Below are 25,344 nucleotides of genomic sequence, written 5' to 3'. Positions count from 1 at the left end.
AAGGTGGTGCTTTTCTAAGAATTTGTCCATTTCTTCCAGGTTGTCTATTTTATTGGCATAGAGCTGCTTGCAGTAATCTCTCATGATCCTTTGTATTTCTGCAGTGTCACTTGTTACTTCTCCTTTTTCATTTCTATTTCGCGATCTCTTGGTTATTTAGTAGTGTATTGCTTAGCCTCCATATGTTTGTATTTTTTACAGTTTTTTTTTTTACTGTAATTGATATCTAGTCTCATAGTGTTGTTGTTGGAGAAGATTCTTGATATGATTTCAATTTTCTTAAATTTACCAAGGCTTGATTTGTGACCCAAGATATGGTCTACCCTGGAGAATGTTCCATGTGCACTTGAGAAGAAGGTGTAGTCTGTTGTTTTTGGATGGAATGTCCTATAAATATCAATGAAGCCCATCTTGTTTAATGTGTAATTTAAAGCTTGTGTTTCCTTATTTATTTTCATTTTGGTTGATCTGTCCATTGGTGAAAGTGGGGTGTTAAAGTCCCCTCCTATGATTGTGTTACTGTTGATTTCCCCTTTTATGGCTGTTAGCATTTGCCTTATATATTGAGGTGCTCCTATGTTGGGTGCATAAATATTTACATTTGTTATATCTTCTTCTTGGATCGATCCCTTGATCATTATGTAGTGTCCTTCTTTGTCTCCTGTAATAGTCTTTATTTTAAAGTCTATTTTGTCTGATATGAGAATTGCTACTCCAGCTTTCTTTGGTTTCCATTTGCATGGAATATCTTTTTCCATCCCCTCACTTTCAGTCTGTATGTGTCCCTAGGTCTGAAGTGGGTCTCTTGTAGACAGCATATTTATGGGCCTTGTTTTTGTATCCATTCAGCCAGTCTATGTCTTTTGTTTGGAGCATTTAATCCATTTACATTTAAGGTAATTATCAATATGTATGTTCCTATTATCATTTTCTTAATTGTTTTGGGTTTGTTTTTGTAGGTCTTTTGCTTCTCTTGTGTTTCCTGCCTAGAGAAGTTAAGGTTTTAATTTCTTCGTTGAACCTGAATGAGATCCTTGCTGGGTAATCTTGCTTGTAGGTTTTTCCCTTTCATCAGTTTAAATATGTCCTTCCACTCCCTTCTGGCTTGCAGAGTTTCTGCTGAAACATCAGCTGTTAACCTTATGGGGATTCCCTTGTATGTTATTTGTTGCTTTTACCTTGCTACTTTTGGTATTTTTTTTGTATTTAATTCTTGATAGTTTGATTAATATATGTCTCAGTGTTTCTGTTTGGGTTTATCCTGTATGGGACTCTCTGCACTTCCTGGACTTGATTGACTATTTCCTTTCCCACCTTAGGGAAGTTTTTGTCTATAATCTCTTCAAATATTTTCTCAGACCCTTTCTTTTTCTCTTCTTCTTCTGGGACCCCTGTAATTCGAATGCTGGTGTGTTTAATGTTGTCCTAGAGTCTCTGAGTCTGTCCTCAGTTCTTTTCATTCTTTTTTCTTTATTCTGCTCCCTGGCACTTATTTCCACCATTTTATCTTCCAGCTCACTTATCCGTTCTTCTGCCTCAGTTATTCTGCTATTGGTTCCTTCTAGAGCAGTTTTAATTTCAGTTATTGTGTTGTTCATCACTGTTTGTTTGCTCTTTTAGTTCCTCTAGATCCTTGTTAAATGTTTCTTGTATTTTCTCCATTCTGTTTCTGAGATTTTGGATCTTCTTTACTATCATTACTCTGAATTCGTTTTCAGGTAGGTTGCCTATTTTGTCTTCATTTATTTGGTCTTCTAGGTTTTACCTTGCTCCCTCGTCTGTAACATATTTTTTTGTTTGTTTGTTTGTTTTTAATGGGTGGGGCTGCATTCCTGTCTTACTGGTTGTTTGGCCTGAGGCATCCAGCACTGGCATTTGCAGGCAGTTGGATAGAGCCAGGTCTTGGTCCTGAGATGAGGACCTCTGGGAGGCCTCACTCCGATTAATCTTCCCTGAGGTCTGAGGTTCTCTGTTAGTCCAGTGGTTTGGACTCGGAGCTCCCACCACAGGAGCTCAGGCCCAACGTCCAGCCTGGGAACCAAGATCCCGCAAACTGGTCACTGGGGGTTCCTCCTGTCACCTTAGGTGTCTGTGGTGCCCCACTAGTGCCTGGTAGGGGCCCTAACTGTGCAGAGACACGAATTCCATGTCCTCCTAGTCTGCCATCTTGACTCCGACCCCCCGGGAAATCTTGTTTGTTTAAAAATGTCCTTGTTTTCTCCACATTTTGGGAGTAAGTTTTATTAACATGGAATGCCAGTTATTTCTTCCCAGAACTTTATTCCACTGTTTTCTCTCCATTCTTGTTGCTATGGAGTTACTCCCCAGTTTGTGTTGCTCCTTTTGTAGATACTCTTTTTTTTTGGTCCCTATGATTGCTATAAAAATCTTCTGTTTGTTTTTTGTGTTCTGCAATTATACCACACAGTATGTGCGTGTGCATTTCTTTTTATTTATTTTGATTCATTGTTCTTTTTAAGTCTGAGGGTTCCTGTCATTTATTAATTCTGAAAAAAGTCTTGGTCATGATAGTTTTTAATGATGATTCTCCTAATTCTCTCTCTTCTTTCTTTCTGGAAGTCTCATTACATATGTTGGCCTATTTCATTCTTACCCCCACCACCCCATGTCTCTTAACCTTTGCTATTTTCCATTTCTTTGTCTTCGTCTTCCTGGGCTACGTGCTGTAATTTCTTCAAATCTTCAATTTCATGAATTATCTCTTCTGTAGCTGAACCATAAAGTTTTAAATTTCAATTAATTATTTTTCAAGTTCGAGAATTTCTACTTGATTCTTTGGTGATTTTTTACAGTCTTTGAGTCATACTTTGGATTGACTCTCTTCTAAAACCACATATTGCTTGTAGACCTTTTGAGGATGGCCATTCTGACTGGTATGAGGCGATATCACATTGTAGTTTTGATTTGCATTTTTCTAATAATTAGCGAAGTTGAGCATCCTTTCATGTGCCTCTTGCCCATCTGTATGTCTTCTTTGGAAAAATATCTATTTAGGTCTTCTGCCCATTTTTTGATTGGGTTGTTTGTTTTTTTGATATTGTGCCACATGAGCTATTTGTAAATTTTGGAGATTAATCCCTTGTTGGTCTCATTGTTTGCAAATACTTTCTCCCATTCTGTGGGTTATCTTTTCATTTTGTTTATGGTTTCCTTTGCTGTGCAAAAGCCTTTGAGTTTGATTAGGTCCCATTTGTTTATTTTTGTTTTTATTTCCATTATTCTAGGAGGTGGATCCAAAAAGATACTGCTGTGATTTATGTCAAAGAGTGTTCTGCCTGTATTTTCCTCTAAGAGTTTCATAGTGTCTGGCCTTACATTTAGGTCTTTGATCTATTTTGAGTTGAGTTTTGTGTATGGTGTTAAAGAATGTTCTAATTTCACTGTGTTACATGTAGCTGTCCAGTTTTCCCAGCACCAGAATGGCCATCATCAAAAAGGCTACAAACAATAAATGCCGGAGAGGGTATGGAGAAAAGGGAACCCTCCTACACTGTTGGTGGGAATGTAAGTTGGTACAGCGACTATGGAGAACAGTATGGAGGTTCCTTAAGAAACTAAAACCAGAGTTAACGTATGATCCAGCAATCCCACTCCTGGGCGTGTAACTGGAGAAAAACATGGTTTGAAAGGATACATGCACCCCAATGTTCATTGCAGCGCTGTTTACAATAGCCAAGACCTGGAAGCAACCTAAATGTCCATCAACAGATGAATGGATAAAGAAGATGTGGCACATCTATACAATGGAATATTACTCAACCATTAAAAAGAATGAAATAATGCCATTTGAAGCAGCAGGGATAGACCTGGAGATTATCATACTAAGTGAAGTAAGTCAGACAGAGAAAGACAAATATCATATGATATCGCTTATATGTGAAATCTAAAAAAGAAAAATGATACAAATGAACTTATTTACAAAACAGAAACAGACTCACAGACTTAGAGAATGAACTTACGGTTACCAGTGGGGAAGGGTGGGAGGGGATAGATTGGGAGTTTGGGATTGACATGTACACACTGCTATATTTAAAACAGATAACCAACAAGGACCTACTGTATATTACAGGGAACTCTGCTCTATACTCTGTAATAACCTAAATGGGAAAAGAATTTGAAAAAGAACAGATACGTGTATATCTATAACTAAATCACTCTGTTGTGCACCTGAAACTAACACAACATTGTTAATCAACTATACTCCAACACAAAATACAAATTTAAAAATTCCACATATTACGCACACTGTTTTCTTTTTTTTTGCTGTACGCGGGCCTCTCACTGTTGTGTCCTCTCCCGTTGCGGAGCACAGGCTCTGGACACGCAGGCTCAGCGGCCATGGCTCACGGGCCCGCCACCCCGCGGCACGTGGGGTCTTCCCGGACCGGGGCACGAATCCGAGTGCCCTGCATCGGCAGGTGGACTCTCAACCACTGCGCCACCAGGGAAGCCCCTACGCACACTTTTTTTTTAAGCAGAATATATATATATTTTTTAATTGGAGTAAAGTTGCTTTACAATGTTGTGTTAGTTTCTCCTGTACAATGAAGTGAATCAGCTATATGTATACCTATATCCCCTCCTGCTTGGACTTCCCTCTATGCATCCTTTTTTTTGAACACTGTTTATGATAATTTTAATAATGAAATCTTCTGTACGTGGTTCTCTTGTTTGTTGTTTTCTGCTGGCTCTAACGTGGGACTTTTTGTGTGCATGTTTTGTGATTTTTTAAAAAATTGTGTGCTCCTCTTTTTGGAACTCTGTCTGCAAGAATTCTTTGAGGTCTGGGTTGAGAATGCATTCCTCTCAGGAGATTTTTCTTTTATTCAGACCCAAGGTCATTTCAAATTTAAATTCTTCATTTGCAGTTTTTCAGATTAGGCAAAGGGTATAATGAGAGACACGTGGGCTGGCCAGTGTACATATTATCAAGGGAAACTTTTAAATTTCTCTTTGCACCAGCATGATCTTTAAATTTCCTTTGAAAATATAAAACATCAAACTCACAGAGAAGTACAGTAATAGAACAGATATCTGCAACGGTAACATAATCAAACAGGTGGTTTTTGTTCCATTTGTTCACTTTTTTTTTTTCTTTCTAATTCCTAATTGTTCCACAGTTCTCTTTCTTTCTTGGAAAAAATTTGTATTAACAAAATATAACAATTACATTCAAAGAGATTAAAAACATGAGCAAATATTTTACTCTAACACATATTAAACAAAACTAGTTTAATTTATGAAGAGGAGTCGGGGTTTGAATCAGGGCTTGAAGGAAATGGTAAGCATTTGGAAAAGCTGTTGAGAGAAACTGCAGATGACAAAAACAAATAGAAGGGTTGATAAACAACAGCCTGACAGCTCCACCGTGACTGGAGGCACAGATCCGCCATGGCTCGTAACTGGGAGTATCCACACTGCAGTGTCCTCGTAGGACCAGAGTTCTGCTGGGTGGATCTGGCAGAAGGACAACAGTTAGGGAACCTGCAGGTAGAGCAGCTTACAGAAGTGCTGCTTAGATTTACTATGCATATAGATCACCTGGGTATCTTGTTAAAATGCAGATTCTGATTCAGGGGGTCTGGGACGGGGCCGGAGATTAAACATTTCCAAAGTTCCCAGGCGTTGTTAATGCTGCTGGTCTAGGGACTCACCTTTCAGCCAAGGGGTCCTGGGTCATGGAGGGAATGGAGATAAGAAGGGTCCTGACACAGTGGAAGAAACCAGATGGCCCTAGCAATTGGAGGGAGGTCTTTGTGTGTTGAAGAAAAGGATTAGCAGGAGTCAGAGATGAGAGCTGGGCAGAGAAAGCAGACTGGTCAGAACGAGATATGACCATTTAGGGTATAAAGTGGATCTGGCTGAAGGCAGAATCCAGGACCTGTTCATGGAGCAGATAGCTGAAGTGGAATTGTAAAGGTATCGGGAGTTAAGAAGGCCCAAGAATTGGAGGTTTAGTTGTTAGCTGTTGGTAAAACCTACAGTAATTGTGGGAGGAGTCGAGGTAGCAAAGACGGGGAGCCTGCCTGACGGTCTTTGATGAATGGGGCTTGATGGGGTGGTCATGAGAACTTTGAGAAGTTGGTAGCTGAGCCTGGCAAGGAGGGGTAGCAGGCAGACAGCCTCAGAGTAGGATGAAGTTTGAGGTTTGGGTGGGAAACACAAGAAATAGTTGGTATGTGCACAGTTAAGAGCCTTAGTTAAGGCAAGGAAATGGAGAGAACATTTTAGAAGAAGGTCAATGTGGTTGTCCTACAGCTCGTTACCTCTGGACAGGAGAACGCTGGGGGCAATTTATGTCCTTGAGGCTCTTTGTGGATCAGGCATGACTAGACCTCACCCAGGCCACACCCTTGCTCAGCTGCTTCCCTTTTCTTGCGCTGCCTCCCTAATGGCTTTTTCCTGAAGATTACACCCTCAATAAATGCCAAGCACCTGAGTCTCTATCTCAGCTCTGCTTCTGGGGAGCCTGATGTAAAGCAGGTGGTCCCAGAAGTAGTGCTGGGAAGCAGACCCTCAGGATGGATTCTGGAGGTGAATCATCCACCAGCCCCTGGCGATGATGGTGCAGGAGGAGTAGCGATGGTCCCTGGAATTCTACAGCACGTGTGCTGAACTGGGAAAGGACGCGTGGGGGGGAAGGACACACTGGCTCGTGCGTTGTCTCTGGCTTTGTGAGATCTGAAGGGATACAGGGATTTGGGGGACCACGAAACTGGGTGGCTACTGCTGATGCTTTGATGCTTTGAAGAGAAAAGGACAGACTGGGGCAACGAAGCATCAATCGAAGCTAAGTATGAGAGCCAGAGGTCTCCATGGCAGCACATAAGGAACCCTTCATCCCCGTCAACTAGGCTCAGGATCTAATCTAAGAGTAGAGGCACGTCCTTTCAGAGAAGGAAGACTCTCAGCTCTGGTAAGTCTCCTACATCACAGGCAAAGCCCTGAGGGGGAAGGGGTGGGATCTCGACACTCAGTATGAAGGTATCTGGGTAGATGCGCTCATATTTCCCTAAACGCTGCGGGCTGCAGAAGTGATTACCCCGCTTTGTTGGTGAACAGAACCACCCCCCCACCTCTCCCAAATGAAGCGGGTGCCTTAGAGGACCACACTTGTCCTCCTCAGGTCTGCCCCACCTCCGCTGGTAGTGACCACACTAATAACTAGGGTCAGATCTCAGCAGGAGCCAACCAGAAAGTCCTGGGCCTGCAGAGGGAGGAGAGAGATTAAAAACCAAAGGACCGGCAGGAACTGGTTAAGGTTTCACGGCAGGAACAGGAGAATACGCCTGGGGGTGGATCCCAAGGGTGCGGGTCGAGGGGAAGAGCAGAGTGTGAAGCTGGGTGATGGGGAGACTGTTGATATGGCACTCTCCATGACAAAGATTTCATTCCCTGCAAGGGTTTGGGATCCGGCCCAGAGAAGCCTGGAAAAAGCGAGAGCCCACAAGAAATGAAGAAGGGACCTCAGAATTGCCACAGCAGCCCACGGAGGAAGGGACACAAAGCTGGAGAAGTGGGCAAGCTGGGAGACTGGAAGACCCACCAGCTGACTATGGTCCTCAGGAGGACCTTTTACTAAGGTGACAGGGGTTACACCGCTGTCACCAAGAAGCTCAGCAGAGGCTCTCCTCTGTAAGCCCCAGCTGATAGCAGGAGATGCTGTCACAAAGCAGGACTTTCCAGTATCCATGGGAATAAGAGGATCCCAGGATGCCCAAGGCCATGTGGCAGCACTCAGCCATCAGCCAGACTCTGAGGACAGTATGCTGGGTGAGCTGCAAGACCTACAGAAGAGAACACAGTGTTCCTGGAGACAAGACATATGGGCACCCAACAGGGCACTGCTTGACATACAACCAAAAGAAACCAGGAGTGGGCAAGCCAAAGACTGAGGTGAGTCACCTCAGTGGAAAGCCAGGATGCCTTGTCCAGCTTCCAGACTGAGATCAGTTCTCAGACACAAAACCCATTTGCTGAAGAAGAAACTGGGTCCCCAAGACTCTGAAACACCATGACACACATACGTATAGTGATTCCTCTAGTCCTTCAGCAAAGAAACTTACGGTCTTGACTTGGCTAACTGTGTACTGTAGAAAGGGGAACACCCAGACCTCCTGAGGGATGTTGGATCCAGGGCCGTGGCAGACACTGGCACCCAGTGGCCTGGTTCTAAGCACTATCAGGCACCCCTGCTAGAAGAGGCGCACACGGGACCCAGGTAACTGATGGAGTCCTAGACCAGGTTCAGGTCATGGTGTATCCATCAAGTCCATGGACCTCAGTGATTATTTCCTTAATTCCTAAATATATGATCAGAATAGACATTCTTAGCAGAACCCTCACGTTGGTTCCTTGACTTATGGAGTAGGAACTATTGTAATAGGAAAGTCAAAGCAGTAGTCCATGAAACCGTCCCCTCCCATTCCAGGTAAGACAGGACATTATGAGCACGACTGTATCCTAGAAGGCATGGCAGAGGTTAGTGCCACTTCCAAAGGCTTAACAGATGCAGGGCTTGTGGTCCTCATCATACCCCACTCAATTCACTAGCCTGGCCCCTAGAAAAACCCAGGTGGATCATGGTGAGAGATACAGCTCCACCACAAACCTAACCCACCAGCTTCAACGTGCCTGATGTGGTAATACTTTCTAGAGCAGGTGGACACGGATCCTGGTGTGTGGTTTGTGGCTACTGAGTTGGCAGATGCATCCTCCACCCCGATCAAAACAGAGAATCTGAAGCCGCTAACGCCACAGGGAATGACCATTACTCATGGAAGCCTCGTCCACGGTTGGTTTAATTCTTCTGCTCTCTGTCACAGTAAAGTCTGAAAGGACTTAGGCCATCTGAACATTTGCAGAAGATCACACTGGTCCAGGACATTGATGAAACTGTGTTAATCCACTTGGGTGAGCAAAGAATGACAAGTACTTTGAAGGTCTTGGTCAGAATCATGTGCTCCCGAAGGTAAGGGAAGAACTCTTCAAAGATACAGGGGCCAGCACGTCAATCAAGTTTTTAGGAGTCCGGTAGTCTGTGGCAAGGGAGAACATTTCCTCCAAAGTAAAGGACCAACTACTGTACTTTGAACTTCCTGACACCAGGAGAGAAACATGGCCTTGGAGGCTGCTGTGCGTTGAGGGGGCAGCATATCCCTCTCTCGGAAACACTGCTGTGGCCCATTCATCAGGTTTCAGCATGGTCCTAGCAGCCCTGCCATGTCCCTACCCTGACTCCCTCATGGGTGTTCTTAGAGCACAATTCCCTGTAACTCATGGGCACCGAGATCCCTGTCTCAAACTCTGCTTCTAGGAAACGGAACCGAAGACAAGTTCATAAAAGGGATGAGGTAGTCATGGACGAGGGAGCAGGGCTGGCTTTTATGTGATGGCTAAGGAGTACAAGGATGAAAACAAACCGTAATTAAGTGTGATCGGCCTCAAGTATCCTAACTGGATGTAGGTCTCAGACGGAGGCTGCCCCGGGGCAGTGAGTGAACAAGAACGAAAACCTTGCTCCACTCCCTCGTCACTGGCCTAGCATCTCCCCAGAAGCGTTTGATTTGGGGGAATTGCAGACATGTGGTTCCCATGTCCCAATTCTCCAGACATATTTGGAGAAAATATTTTGACGAGAGGCGCTACAAGCAAGCCCCCCAAACCCACTAAGAACGTGGCTGACTTGGATTCCTTCTTTGGATTCCATGCAGGCACGACGGTAGCTACACAGGAAATCCTTCCTGAATTTAATTTTATTACAACAGCAAATCTGTACCAAGCACTGTGATGGTCACCGCCTCCACTCCTAACATTACATTTTCAAAGGTTACAAATTGTATGGCACTCCGTAGTAATCCTTTTCATGTCATTATTTCATTCAGCAAATATAACTGATGGATCTGAAGATGATCACACTAAGTGAAGTAAGCCAGACAGAGAAAGATAAGTATCATATGGTATCACTTATATGTGGAATGTAAAAAAAAAAAAAAAAAAAAAAAAAAAGATACGAATGAACTTATTTCCAAAACAAAAAGAGATTCACAGACATAGAAAACAAACTTATGGTTACCAAAGGGGAGAGGGAGCTGGAGGGAGGGATAAATTAGTAGGTTGGGATTAACATATATACACTACTATATATAAAATAGATAACCAGCAAGGACCTACTGTATAATAGCATAGGGAACTATACTCTATATTTTGTAATAAATTATAAGGGAAAAGAATCTGAAAAAGCATATATATATATATATATATAATATATACATAATATATATATTTTATATATATATAAAACTGAATTGTTATGTTGTACACTGAAACTAACATATTGTAAATCAACTATACTTCAATTAAAACAAATTTATTTTTTTTTAATTTTAAAAAATTAAAAAAAAACACAAATATGATTGAATGCTTACTATATACCAGGCATTATTCCAGGCTAAGCTAATAGCGACTCTGGGATTTTTTTCAACACATCATTTACCTATATAGATTCAAATGCCAGAGAACTGAAACATATAGACCAGGACTTTTTACATACTCATTATAGGTTCCCTTTGTTTGTGTTTCCTGGTGTTTTGAGATGTGGTCCTCTTTCATTCTTTGGATTATAAGCTTCTAAGTGACGCAAACTATGTGACTGTTCTTTTAAGGAGTCTTTCATCAATGTCTGGCAGTGTTCTCCCACAGGAGGTGACTGAGTGACATCCTTCCCACAGCTGAGCACAAGACCACAAAAATACAAGTTCATTAGTCCACAAACAACTGTAATTAGTTTCATGAAGCTTGGAAAGCAAGACCCCCAAACGGTGTCAGTGCAGGAGTCCTGGATGGGTGTTATGTACTTCACTTCAATTCTGACAGCATGAGAGACAGACCAGGACTTTTTCTCCTTTTCTCAGTGTACTGCTGATGAATTTTGCAGGACAGCAATTTTAAAACAATCCAAAAGACATTATATTTTGGAAACATGACATGACAGTGTTCCCCCAACATAATGAATATATTAATGAATTCTGACAAAAAGAGTTATATTCTGGTCTTTTTTTTTTTTAAATCTGCATGCTATTTTATTTCCATTAGAAAAATATTATCTATATAAAATTTGGTCAGCTTCTTCTCCTTTACCTCTACCATTCAAACTTAAGTGCTTTAATTTTACTCAACTAAAAGCAGAATCATGTTATCTGACACGAGAACTAAATATTTCACACCATTAAATTAACAGGGTTTAACTGAATTAGGTGTGCTCTTTACTATTTCTCAGGAATAGTAACTCATCTTTCCTACACGGCATTTCCCTTTACTTTTATTTTTCTGAGTAACTATGTAATGCGTGTCTCTTCTCCCACATCCAGTAATATGAGTGTTATAGAGGTGTAATTTATAACATCAGTAACTAGATTCATCATTAATCTTCAATTCACATTCAATTCCCCTTATTATATGGTATTTCCAAAATAACTTCAGATATTTCAGTCAACCTTACACTTCCCAACAAAGATTGTAAAAATTAAGATGTTAATTTAAAAACATTATTAAGATTCCAGACTAAATAACACTGGGCCCACTCAGAGCGATGCTGTCATGAGAGGTCCTTGCACAGCTACTGCTTCAGTCTCAACACTTTGCCCTCCTCTGGGCAAAGCAGCAACCTGAGCAGCTCTCGCGGGAAGACTACTCTGGAAATACTGCTTGTAGATGTCATTGACAGTATTGAAGTCGTTTATGTCAGCCGGCAGAACAGCTGTTCTTACCACATTCGTGAAGTCACAGCCCGCTGGCTTTCAGGATTTCACCCATGTTTGTAAGAGCTTGTTTAGTCTCTTCTGCCACCCCTCCTGGCACAAGCTATCCACTTGCAGGACCCACGGCTAGCTGTCCTGAAATGTAAATGGTCCCGTCGACTAACACAGCCTGACTGTAGGGACCAATGGCCGCTGGGGCTTTCGCGGTGCTGATCACCTTTCTGATCAAAGACGACATGGCTAATGCTTTTCCCTTGGAGACAACTACCCCGTATACTGCTCCTACACGCGTCTCACGGGTCTGTTCTGGTCTTCTTAAAATTGCCATTTAAGCAAAACAGGTAGCATCCCCAGAAGGGTTTGTTAAGTGGAAGTACAGCATAGCCTAGTGAACAGATGATAAATATGGATTTTAGACATTCTAATCAAAAATCTTGGCCCTGCTGTGCATAAACGCTATGGATTTTCCTTTTTTTTTTTTTCTTTTTTTTTTTTTTGCGGTACGCGGGCCTCTCACTGTTGTGGCCTCTCCCGTTGCAGAGCACAGTCTCCGGACGCACAGGCTCAGCGGCCATGGCTCACGGGCCCAGCCGCTCCGCGGCATGTGGGATCTTCCCGGACCGGGGCACGAACCCGCGTCCCCTGCCTCGGCAGGTGAACTCTCAACCACTGTGCCACCAGGGACGCCCTATGGATTTTCTTAATAAGGCAAAACTCAGCCTGACTCTCTACGTGCCCTTGGAGCAAGGAGACCCCACCTTTTCAACGGCATCATTTGCAGTGACTCTGCTCCCAGCCAATGCCTCTTTCAGTTCAAAACATCTTTTCAGATTCAATGTAAATGCATCTTACAAACCCACTGTTTGTCCAACGCATCAATTGATTTGACTCATAAGCCACTCTTGACCCTCTTGTACATCCCTCTCCTACAAATAATTTGGGCCTCATGCTTCCTTACTCTTCCTTCCTTCTACTAGTTTCTCTTTAATTAAAAAAAAAAAAGATTATTGTCAAAACAACCTTTGGTTTCTCCTTTCTGTCAGTAAAAGGAAACAATGATTGAAACAGCTGTGCCCAGGAGCACACAGCCATCCAGAATATAACAGCGTCTAGGAGATGTTGACAAGCGTAATTTACAGATCGTCACCGTTATGAGAAAAAGAAGGGATGGATAAACAAATGCAATGGCACTTTGTGATGGCAGTTCCACTAGGACAGATGGCTGGGGGCAAGACAACAGCCTTGGGCAAGATATATACAGTGAGACACAAAGTATGAACCTGTCTTTTCAGTTCAGATGGAGACAAAAGGCGAAAACGTGCCCATCAAAAATCATATACTAACAGAGTCAAACTCAAATTCTACTCAGAGGTGATAATCCGATATAAGTCATTCACAGACCATGTGTCATAGGGCATTTCCCTCGTTTTTAGCCCAATCTGCAATGCCTGCAAAGGTGGCTTAATTATTTCTCAGTTTGAAGATAAAATGATGTGTAGTAGGAAAGTCAAAATTGACGTGATTATTATAAGCTATGAACGTGGCTTTTAGCTGTCTTGATAGCTAGGAAGCCAAAATAAAGAATTAAATCCAAGCTCTGCGTGTGCAGACAGAAGCCGGACTTTGGATCCTAGAGAACCGAGTTTAGTCTGAGCATTCTTTCCGTTTGGGGAGATGGCAGAGGACTCTTCTGTTTAGAAAGCTCGGAGTGCTGCATTTCATCAAATGTCACCTCAACTACCCACAAAAGGAATCAGGGAAAGCGTAAAAGATGAAGAGGAGAGGACAAAGCCAGCCTTCTGGGTCGCACCTTGATTCTTCCACTGTTGAGATCCGCAGCTCCCCAGGGCCTGGCGCCGGCGGACTGAATGCCAACCCCGGGCATATACGCTGGGGTTGAGAGCAGACTGAAGGCCAATCCCGGGGACATGCTGGGGTTGTGAGCAGGCCCGGGATGTGCCGTAGCCCCCTCATCCTGGTTGCTGCCCAACCACGGGGTGATTTCTTGTAGGCTGGTAGAGCTGGGGACAACCCACCTTGGCTCTGGGGCAGGGGCTGTGCTGGGTCCTCAGAGCCACACAGCTGTGGTTTCACAGGGCAGCACAACAAAGTTCTGAGCTCCAGCAAACGGTGCACAGGGCGAAGCGCTGCCACCACCATATACGCACTGTATTTCCTTCTTTCTTTCTTTTTTTTTTTGATTATTTTACTTGAAGTATAGTTGATTTACGATGTTGTGTTAATTTCTGCTGTACAGCAAAGTGTATCAGTTATGCATAGACATATATCCACTCTTTTTTAGATTCTTTTCCATTGTGGTTTATCATAGGATATGGAATATAGTTCCCTGTGCTCTACAGGAGGACCTTGTTGTTTATCTATTCTATACCTCATAGTTTGCACCTGCTAATCCCAAACTCCCAGTCCATCCCTCCCCCTCCCCCTCGGCAACCACAAGTCTGTTCTCTATATCCATGAGTCTGTTTCTGTTTTGTAAATATGTTCATTTGTGTCATATCTTAGATTCCACATATAAGTGATACCATGTGGTGTTTGTCTTTCTCTTTCGGACTTACTTCACTTAGTATGATCATCTCTAGTTGCATCCATGTTGCTGCAAATGGCATTATTTCATTCTTTTTTATGGCTGAGTAGTATTCCATCGTATATAGGTACCACATCTTCTTTTTCCATACATCTGTCGATGGACATTTAGGTTGTCTCCAAGCGTTGGCTATTATGAATAGTGCTGCTACAAACATAGGGGTTATGTGCTCTATTTCTAGGTGGGACAGGCTAACGGAGCTTCTGGTTTTTATAATGATAGCTGTAAATATCACTAAGAGGATTTTAAAATGCTAACTGCCACTGACAGGACCTCAGTTCCTTAGATTGTGGAAGGTACCACATCAGTCTCAGCAAAATGGCATCACCGTCCACCCAGCTAAGCAACTGGAAACCAAGCTCTCCCTAAACACCTTTCCTAAGCACCCCGCACCTCACAGCCAACCCTTCACCCACTCCTGCTGGTTTTCCCAGTATGGGAAGATGCAAGGAAAGGTTTGATCAGAAAGCTAAAATAATCATGTCTTTCTCCCAGTGGGTGAGAATCTTTCTCCTCTTCTGGCAAACAAGAAAATGTCTCACTTCAGTTCACGTCCAGATGAGATGGTGGTGTAGGTGCTGGTGATTCTGTCACTGATTGACTTGACACATGACCGCTCCACCCTGCCGTTCATCTGCCCCTAAGCTGGGGTGACAGGACAGATGGCCACCAGTGGAGGGAGGGCTCCAGTAATGCCAGGCAGTAGGACGCCTGCACTAAAGACTTCAGCGCTGGGGAACACCGGGGCCCCTGCCCAGTGTGGGTGTGATGGGGCAGGGGGCTAAAGGAATTCTCTAGCCCCCTTTTCTGATGGGAAGCGCAAGACCAGTAAAGAAAAGGCTCTGGAAGGAAGCAATTGGGACCTTCTTGGCTGTCTCTGCCATCTCTAAACTTCCTACCCCCTCTCTGCCTGGGCATTTGGGCAACAAGGGCGGGCAACTCAGTGACCTGTGGGTGTGGGGTGCCCAGCACCCAGGGGTGCTCCAAGCATCGCTCCTCAGAGAACAGGAACAGGCTGAAAGAGTTACTCTCGGCGCCACTGGGACAAGGAAACCGGAAATGATCCGGTCAGACCATAAAAGAACATGTGCTGGGAGAGTATTTTGGTAGAATCATCCTGTATTTCTTACAAATGATGACACATCTTCAGCCTGCCTTGCGACGCTCCTGATCCCTTACCTCACGCTCACCCGCTGTAGCCCAGAAGTCAGGGTGCCTCTTGTTCCCTGAGGGACCCTGGGGGCCCAGCAGCATGGCTGGCACACCAGAGGCCCAGAAGAAAAATGAAATGAATGGATGAATCGAACTGGGATTGGAATTAAAATCTGGTCCCAACACTAGTGTTATAAACTGATATGGTGGTTCCCCCTAATCGTATTTTGAAAACTGTAGTTAGATGTTTTCAGGTCACCAGTACTATCTGAGCAGCAGCTGTGGTCTCTTTTCAGCTGGGAATAACTGTCTCAGGTGAAGGGGCTTAAACTAAGGCAGTCTGGACACAGGAGTGGGGTGGGGACACTGCTGGCTGGCGCTGCCGCGTTTGAATGACTCCCAGGCTGGACTCGTGGCGGCACTGGCTGTCTGCAGTGTGTGGCCCGGAGGGAGGTCGGCAGCTGTGGCCGCACAGCTCTCATGTGTCCGAGCTGTTGTCGGGACCGAAGATAAGAGAAACAAACCACACAGAATACGAGCCTCAGCGATCCCAAGTAGCAGAGGCCTCTGTTTCAGTCCTGGTGCTCTCCAGGGGCCCAGACTGTTCAAGGATGTGGGAATTCTATAGTTTGGGCCGAGCCCGTCTCCTGGACTGTTTGGATTCCCACCCTACGTGCTGAAAGAGCACCCAGAGCATGAACACACGTGCTTCTGCATCTGAAACTACTTTCTCCTGGACAGAATATAACAGATCAGACCCTGGACTGCAGAAAGCTGGTATTTTTGTTGAGTGGGAGCATAAATCCTGACTATATCAGAAGTTTCGGATAATATCAAGAGTCCAATGAACACAGGATCTCCACTGGACTTGGACAAGTAAATGGAATGAACCCATCAGGACTTTGTTTCATTATAAAAAAGTCTCTTCCAACGGAAGAGAAGATAATCCTTTTGGCTGTGATATTTCCCCTTGCTGTCTTCCTCTCACAAAATATATTCATCCAAAGAGGATGTTTTATAAATACACACAGATATTTTTTCTCCCTTTCTTTGGGGATTCTGCTGTGGTGCACTGAAAAAGGATAAATCAGCTTAAGAGAATTTTTCAAAACGCAATCCCCTCCAGGTTTAATTATAGACAATATAGGTCAAGTTATTTTAAATAGGCCCCAAAGTGCTTGTCCCTGAACTACTTTGTATGTTTCGCATGAGTCAGTTTCCCTATTACTGAAAAGAGTGGACAGTCAGAAGTTAGACAAACGCCTCCTCTCTGTAAGTAGCCTGTGGACGGGCTCCCTGGACAGTAATAAGCAGATGGAACTAGAAGATGCTGATGTTATGGTCACTGGGTCTCCTTTCCTAGCACATCAGGAGGGCGAGCCCACACCCGCGGCTGCCCTCTCCTATGCTCCCGTGTGAACACTTTCTGATGGGCTCTGAAATCACAGGGGCTGGCTCCCACTCCCAAAGGAGGCGAGGGGAGACGGCAGGCCTGGCGTGGCAGCAACGCAAAGCCCAAAGCCTGGGAAGAGACATCCTCCCTGTGCCGACACATGTTTTTATTCAAATCAGAAGACATTTTTCCAGGTGAACCAAAACCCGAGAATAGTCATTTACTCCATCTCTGGCTTGGCTCTCCAGAGCTGTCCATTCCCTCTCAGTGCAGGGCCCCCAGGTTTGGTTACAGGTCACCCCAGCTGCCCCCAACAGTTGAGATTAGGAGTGGAAATAGACATCATTTCCTTGAGGCCCTCACATCTATTTTAAAATATCATTTTCACTAAGCTGGCTATTAGATACTGCCTAAAGCTTTGCATGAGGGTGGGAAAGAAACACACATACATAAACGCGCACACGCACACACACTCAATTTTCATGTCATTTGAACTTGGGTCTGCCGTTTGCCATGACTGATCTGTCTTTTAACAAGACCAGAAGCCACTGAAATAGAAAGTCACAATTCCAAGAATACAAGTCTCATCTTCAAATACATCTCTGTGTTAAGCGGCTGGATGCCGTGACCCAATGTCTTATGTATACGCTGCAATCTTCAGTCGGCCTCCCACCTCGCTCCCGCTGCCCCTGTCACAGCACAGAGCTGTGTTAATTCTCTCTTCTCCTGCTCACGTCGGTGTATCACTATCTTCCCTCCCACCTGTCCCTCAGCCTGCCAGGTGTGTCCCGTGTGAGTATCAGTTTTCCCAGGAAGCCTCTGCACTCACTTCCAGCACAGCCCGAGCTCTGCTCATCAGTCACACACTGACTTATAATTTCTCACTGTGTCACGTGGTCATCTGATCTCACAAACGAGGCCAACTCCGGAAGGAAAAGCACTGTGTTTTATACCAAAGAAGAATCTCTTTGGACCCAGACCATGAAGGCCCCCAGGAGATGCTCTGCCACTTCCTCTTAAAAGTCAGACAACACGTACCAGCTACCGGTGTCAAGAGTACCGGTTCTATTTAGCCTACTGGAGATCTTCAGTGATGTCTCAAAGGACCTCAAGCTCTTCATGTCTGAGAACTCAGTCCAGGAACCTCCGCGGAGCCCACCCATCACATCTTCCATCTCAGTGAGTGGTACCCCATTCATGTGGTTCCCCAGCCAGAGACCTTGACCTCAGCCTGGCAGCTACCTTTTCCTCACCCCTTATTCCAACACATCACCACTCTTACCCGACTTACCTCCTAACATCTCTCCCACCACCATGGACATCTCTCCATCTCCACATCCATCACGCTGGTCCAAGCCACCACCATCCACGCCCGTGTGGACCACAGCCTTAGCTTCCCATTTGGTCTCCCTGCCCGTCTGTTCTGGAAACGTGAGTCTGCTCAGATCACCGTCCACACAGGGTCTTCCTTTTGCTCCTCCGTAAGGAGCGGGCTCCCCCTCACTGTTTAGGAGGCCCTGCAAGGTCGGGCCTGTCAACCAGCTACCCAGCCTAGGGCTCTATCGGCGCCCCCTCAACTCCATGGACTCGCACGTCCCCTCCCCTCCGCAGTGATTTTCCACACAGGCCCCTCTCCCCGCCACACCTGCTGCCATCGTGTCCCCTCTTTCTTCCATCTCAGAGCCTGCACCCCGGAGCTCCCAGACGAGGTTGCACCCTCCAATACCGTTTCTTGTATTTAAAAGACGTGCTCAATCCCTCCACCAAGCTCCACGAGGGCACAGAGCACGTCTGCTTTGCCCTCTGTTGTATTCCCAGTCCCGAGCACAGCTGCTGGTCCAGAGCAGGCACTTGACTTGAGGATTATTTTCTGATTCCACAGTCATCGTCACCAAGTGGTAGCATCTCCCAACCACTTTCGTGGACACTAGCTCGGTTCACCCTCAGAACGGTCTCCTTTCACAGATGAGGAAAGTGAAACAGACAGAGGGTCTGTGGACTTTCCAGACCGCAGTGCTGACAAGGATCGGGCTGGATCCGTTTTCTGATGCCCAGTTCTGTGCTTTCTCTACATTGCGCTTTCTCGCTTTACTGTACCAAGTATGAATGTAGTGATGAAGTCTGAAGGACCCTGCCCCTGGGTCAGACTCCAGCCTGGCTCTGCGTCACTGTGTGACTTCAGGCAAAGTGACCCTTCTCTCTAGGTCCCAACAGTGCCCATCCACAGGGCCGTGGAGAGAATTAAACGGGACAAGGGGTGGTGAGCTCCTGCCAAGGGCTTGGTCCACAGTAAGATACATAAATGTTAGCTAGTAACAGGGAGGGATAAGCAGTCTTACTTCCAGTACCTCTACGTAATTCCCCTACGCTAGCAGGTTACTTTCTACACTGTAACTACGCTAAATGCCAGAAGCACTACAGCTTCTGATTATATAGCATCAAACCCTTTTGCTTCGTCGTGTTAGGAATTTTAGCCCTTCTTTGCTTGCTACAGATGCAAACTTTCTCCTCACTCTGGCTAGCCTACTTTATATGCCCCAGAGCTTCCCCTCTCTTCCTCAACTCCGGGACCACCTGTATCTGGGCAGAAGCCCAGAAATCCGCCCCTTTGGTCCCCCGGCTATAGACTCCCAGGGGCAAGAAGGATTCTAGCCAGCCACAGATTCTCATTTGGGTTGTTCTGCCTCTTTCTTCCCTGGCTAGGCCCAATCCTCCTAAAATCAGTGTAGACTTTCCTAGAAGGGAAAGCAGGAGCAGGCGGCCACGGCTGTGCCCGGGCAGGCACTTGCTCTGGGGCAGCCCAAGCTGACCTGCTTCTGCTTTGCTGAGAAGCGTACTCTGTGCGTCCATCTCGGGTGCATTCTTTCTTCTAGCAGAACAGCTTAACTATCACAAATAGAGGTTAATGACTGAGACTACCAGCACGGGACAGCTCACTGGCTACGCCAAATCCACCCCACGGAGAAATGAGCCCCCTGTCTCCTGGGAACTCCCCACTTTAAACCCTGTGATCTTTAAAGCAAGCGCTAATATGTGTTACTTGAAATAACGATACAAACTCACGGAGTACGGGTGAGTTCACGGTCTGAGACCGTTCTCCGGGGTCAGCTGAGATTCACAGCTGCCCAATGTCAGGACTGATGATGGCCACTCTGATGCCAGCACGACTGTGTCCCCTAAGCCTCTCTATGTCCCCGGCTATGGGACAGGGGTACCCTGGGATCTGAACGGCTGGTTACCCTTGTGTTTCTTCCTGTTGTGAGAGGCTTGTGAAACACCAGGGAAATAGGACAGGTTGAGAGTCAGATGCCTTCAAATCCTGGCTGTGCTATGCAGCCTTTGCGACTTAGCCTCTCTGAGCTCCAGTGTTCCATCTGAAAAAAGAGACTGTCTCACGTATAGTCTCTGGGTGGTTGTTATAGCCCTGGGGGGCCTCATCTGGCGGCTAGAACATATTACCAGGTCAAAACACACGACTTCCACCATTCCTCCCTATTTTCAGTTATAACAATTCTTTAAAGGTATGTTATATATATGAACTTCAAAAATTCAAGTACTCCCAAGTACAGTTTTCTTTTTCTCTGACTGCCCGTAATCTCTACCTCAAGCCTCTGATTTTCCTCAGTTTGGGGAAAGGTAGTCTAGTTGCTTTTAGGCAAAAGTTAGATCGCATAATTTCTCAATTTAGATTGACAGAAATCAGCCACTTTCCAGTTCGAAACCCCCCTCTCCTGGGTTTTCTTCTCTCCTATGCCACCCCGGCTTGATTCCAAGTGGGTCCTGGCGTGGGCAGGGGCGGGTGGCCTCTGTTTCTCCTTCCATCATGTCCTGGGCTGGCAGCCTTTGAGCTGTGACTCATCTGGAAGGATTCTGAGTGTCGTCTTTCACATCACACCCACTGCTGTGTATAACCATGCCTTAAGGGCTGTGATCCCTGGCTCTGTCCTCACAACGTCCTCACTGTGGCCTCTCGTTGTCATGTCCACGCCCATCCCCTGTTCCACCTCATGTTGGTGGTGTTCTCCATCCTTTGAAGCTCTCGGGAGTCTTATTCTGCCCTCCCCACTCTCCACCCACCTCTGCTCTGTCACCCTCAATCCACTGCAGCTCGAGGGAGGTCAGGGAGGTCTGTCACCACCAGGAGTCCAAGTGAGACGAACAAGGCAAAGCTCCCCATCACCCTGGGATCCCCCAAATTATGGGGGTTCCACTGGGTTTTAGTCTCTCCTCTTGGACTTATCCTGAGGCAGGTGCATACAGACTAAGATTGCATCTTGAGATTCTTCTGGAACACTCTTCCCCCTTCCCAGCTTGGATAATTTCCCTCTAATTGAGGAAGAGTGGGAGGCTGGAGATTAACAGCTGCCCAGATTAACGGCCCTCTTCAAATCTTCTGGCTCTCAGGCTTTTCAGGGCGAAGCTGAGAATCTGAGTCCTTGTTGAACTACGAGGCTGTACTGTTTCGAGTGGCACCCTGTCAGAGGCCAACCAAGTTAGAGGCTGGGCCAGAGCACATCGACGGATGCTTTGAAGATGACTCACCACAAACTGACACTTTACACACTGTCCTGCTATAGCTGTAACTTATTGCCGTGACGAAGTGAGAATCTGTCTCACCAAACACTAAATCTATTTGCCTTTCCTATAAGCTTCAAAAGAATAAGACCCAAAGGATAATAAGAAAATGACCATATGGACTGTGACTTTTTCTTTTCAGAAAAATTTACTTAAAAAATTAAAAAATAGTATCATTGACTGTGTTGTGTGTGGGGGAGGCTTTTATGTGTACGGTTCTATGAATTTAAAAACATGTATAGATTTATGTAACTACCACCACAACCAGAATATAGAACAGCTACACTACTCCAAAAATCTACCTTTGCACACCCCACATCCCTGAACCCTGGCAACTACCAATCTGTTCTCCATCACTATGGTTTTGCCTTTTGGAAAATATCATATACATAGAATCAGAGAGCATATGCAAATTCTCGAGTGTAGCTTCTTCAACTCAGCATAATGCCTCTGAGAATCACGCGAGGTCTTACGTGTATCAATAGTTCATTCCTTTTTAACACCTGTGGGGTCTGTGGAGATTTCCCCTCTTTCATTCCTGATGCTGGTAAGTTTGTCTTTTTGTTTGTCAGACTTACAATAGGTTTATCGATTTTACTGACTGTCTCAAAGAACCAGCTTTCAGTTTCATTGATTCTATTATTCTTCTGTTTTCAATTTCATTGATTTTTCCTCCTATCTTTATTATTTCCTTTCTTTTGCTTGCTCTGGGGTTATTTTTGTGCTATACTGTACCCTATGATACATGCTACAAGCATACATTCTTTTTCTAGTGTCTTGAGGTAGAAGCTTAGATCACTGATTCAGACTTTTTGTCTTTCCTGAGTTTCTAATACTATAAATATCATCCTAGGCACTATGTTAGCCATGTTCCACAAATTTCTAAATGTTGTAATTTTATTTTCCTTCGGTTTAAAGTATTTTCTAATTTCCCTTGAAACTTCTTTCTGATACACGGGTTATTTGGTAGTATGTTATTTAATTTCCAAATGTTTAAAGATTTTCCTGTTATCTTTCTCCTACTGATTTTTGTCTAATTTCATCAAGGTCAGACAACATATTTTGTAAGATTCTAATTAATTAATTATTTATTTATTTTATTATTTTTTTTTTTTGCGGTACGCGGGCCTCTCGCTGTTGCGGCCTCTCCCGTTGCGGAGCACAGGCTCAGGTCGCGCAGGCTGAGCGGCAATGGCTCTCGGGCCCAGCTGCTCCGCAGTATGTGGGATCTTCCCGGATTGGGGCACGAACCTGTGTCCCCTGCATCAGCAGGCAGACTCTCAACCACTGTGCCACCAGGGAAGCCCCATGCTTTTATGTCTTTTGGAGAACTGACCCCTTTATACATAATGCAGTGTCCTCTTTATCTCTGATGATCCACTTTGTTCCAAAGTCTGCTTTGTCTGAAATTAATATTGCTACTCCAACTTTCTTTGGATTAGAGTTAGCATGGTATAGCTTTCTCCATCCCTTTACTTTTGTGAGCATCTTTATTTTTATTTATTTTTCTTTTATTTTCAATTGGAGTATAGTTGATTTACAATATTGGGCTAGTTTCAGGTATGCAGGACAGTCTTTATATTTAAATCAGGTTCCTTGTGGACAATACATAGTTGGGTTAAAAAAAATCCTTTCTATCTCTCTTTTAATTGGTATGTTTAGACCACTCACATTTAACGTGATTATTATTCTAGTTGGATTAATATCTTTGTAACTTTTCTAATCATTGCATTTATTCTTCGTTTCTTTATTCCCCTCTTCTTCGGCCTCCTTTCTGCCTGTAAAATAGATATAAAATTATGGCCCTGCATTTCTTTCAAACTGAAAAAATAATGGGGAAATACTGTTGCAGAAAAGTTTGAGAAATGATATCACTTCCTATTTATTTTGTCAGCACAGTTCGCATGTTGTCTCTGTTTTCAAGAGAGTACTGTCATGTCATAGAGGCTCAGTACATTTGAATTTTAAATGTTTCTTCCTCTGTTCCTGTTAAAGCAGATGTCACGGGCCTTCACGCTCTCCAGGGACTGAATTACAGATATAGATTGTTTGACTCTCAGGTTTGTGCAATATATAATTGCTTTTATGAATTATCTCATAGGGAAGCTGCTTGCAGTGTGTGACATCAATCTCATTCTTGCTTAGTACTTTGATTGTCAGGAATAAAATGAAAAATGAAAGCAGTTGTGTGATTTTAGTATCAAACCTAATTTCAATTACGTCTGTGGAACAGGCAGGTCTGCAGTTCGCACTTTAGTGAACAAGGGGCGGAGAGTGGCACCTGCTTTTTGTAAAACGCCCTGGAATTTAAGGGAATATTTGGCAAGCACTCTTCTGGGGGCACAGATTTCATTTCCAGCCAATGCCCTGTAGATGTCACCATTGCCACTTCTCACAGGGAAACGTTCACCGCGGGCTGACAGAGGCCAAACTTGCTAAACCATTTGGTTGTCAAGGAACCAGGAGAATCTGGTCGTCCCGACCTGTTCACAGATACTCCTGTGAGCGTGCCAAACTCTGGGATATATCCTCATTCTGTGTCATTTTCATCCACTGTCTGGTACCTGGTATTACAAATCACTCCAACCTACAGAAACTCCTCCCTCGTTTGGCTTCTTTGAGGTGGGACTTCCCCTGTTTTCAACAGCCTTTCTCACCATCTCCTGCGTTTCCTTTCTTTCCTGCTCCTCCTTGGGCTGAGGGGCTGTCCTGTGTCTGCCTTCCTCTTCTGTACACATGCTCTTGTCAATTTCCTCCCTCTATGATGTCACTTCTATACAAATGTCTCCCAAGTCTACAGCTTCCTTTCTACAGCTTCCTTTTTCCTCCCCTGACATCTAAACCCACGCTTAACTCCCTAACGGAGCTCCCAGCATCACAAAGCACAAAGAATCTTGGAAACCAACGAAGGGGAGCCACACCAGGTAGGCAGGGATGCTGCCTGTGGGATGGCCAGAACCCATCAGCTGAGCTAATTTAAGAGAAGCAGAAATTCACAGCCACAAGTAACTATGAAAAAATAAGCTCATCCCACCTGAAATTCCTGAGAGGACGGGAGATAGGGAGGATGCTCCTGGAATGTGGGATGGCTTCCATAACTGACACCCCAGGCCAGGGATTCTTACTACTTCAAAGAGCTGCTTGGCATAGCTGGGGCGGGGAGGGGGTGTTCTATCCCTTGATATTGGGAATATTTTGATATCTGGGGGTTACGCTAAGCATTTCCTTAAGCTCAAGTCCTAAGGGTAAAAGCTAACACTCATGGTTCTCCCAGCAAAGGAATGTGGTCACAATGACCTTTGGGACACAAAAGTTCTTTTAGAACAACAATCGCTGGAATAGCCAATTTACTATTTCATCAACATTCCCATCAGGTCATATACTGAACTGTCAGAAATGCCAACCTAGGTGCTCACTTTTTCTCTAAGGCTTTAGTTATTCAAGGTAAAATTAAGGAAGAAAAGATAATCACAGGGCACTGTTTATAAGGGGGAGAAGCACAAAATACTATATTTAAATGGACATTTTTAGGATTTAGGGAGCAACAGAGAGCGTACGGTTTTCAGGGTTTTTTTTTCTTTTTTCTTTTTTCTTTTTTTGGTTGCATTGGGTCTTCGTTACCGTGTGCAGGCTTTCTCTAGTTGCGGTGAGCGGGGGCTACTCTTCGTTGTGCGCAGGTGTCTCATTGCTGTGGCCTCTCTTGCTGCGGAGCACAGGCTCTAGGCGCGCGGGCTTCAACGGTTGTGGCTCGCAGGCTCTAGAGCGCAGGATCAGTAGTTGTGGTGCACGGGCTTAGTTGCTCCGCGGCACGTGGGATCTTCTCGGACCAGGGCTCGAAC

General features: G+C 44.7%; 1 protein-coding gene and 1 pseudogene across 3 annotated transcripts in view; both read right to left on the bottom strand.

The window, feature by feature from the left end:
* Window positions 1-25,344, bottom strand: part of MTUS2 (microtubule associated scaffold protein 2) — a 321,113-nt gene that overhangs the window by 80,049 nt on the left and 215,720 nt on the right. The window lies entirely within an intron of this gene.
* Window positions 11,604-12,108, bottom strand: LOC132508885 (2-iminobutanoate/2-iminopropanoate deaminase-like; annotated as a pseudogene).

Source organism: Lagenorhynchus albirostris, chromosome 18, assembly GCF_949774975.1.
Source record: "Lagenorhynchus albirostris chromosome 18, mLagAlb1.1, whole genome shotgun sequence".
NCBI lineage: Eukaryota > Metazoa > Chordata > Mammalia > Artiodactyla > Delphinidae > Lagenorhynchus > Lagenorhynchus albirostris.
The sequence above is the reverse complement of the archived record's forward strand: the minus strand, read 5'-3'. Positions and strand labels throughout refer to the sequence as shown.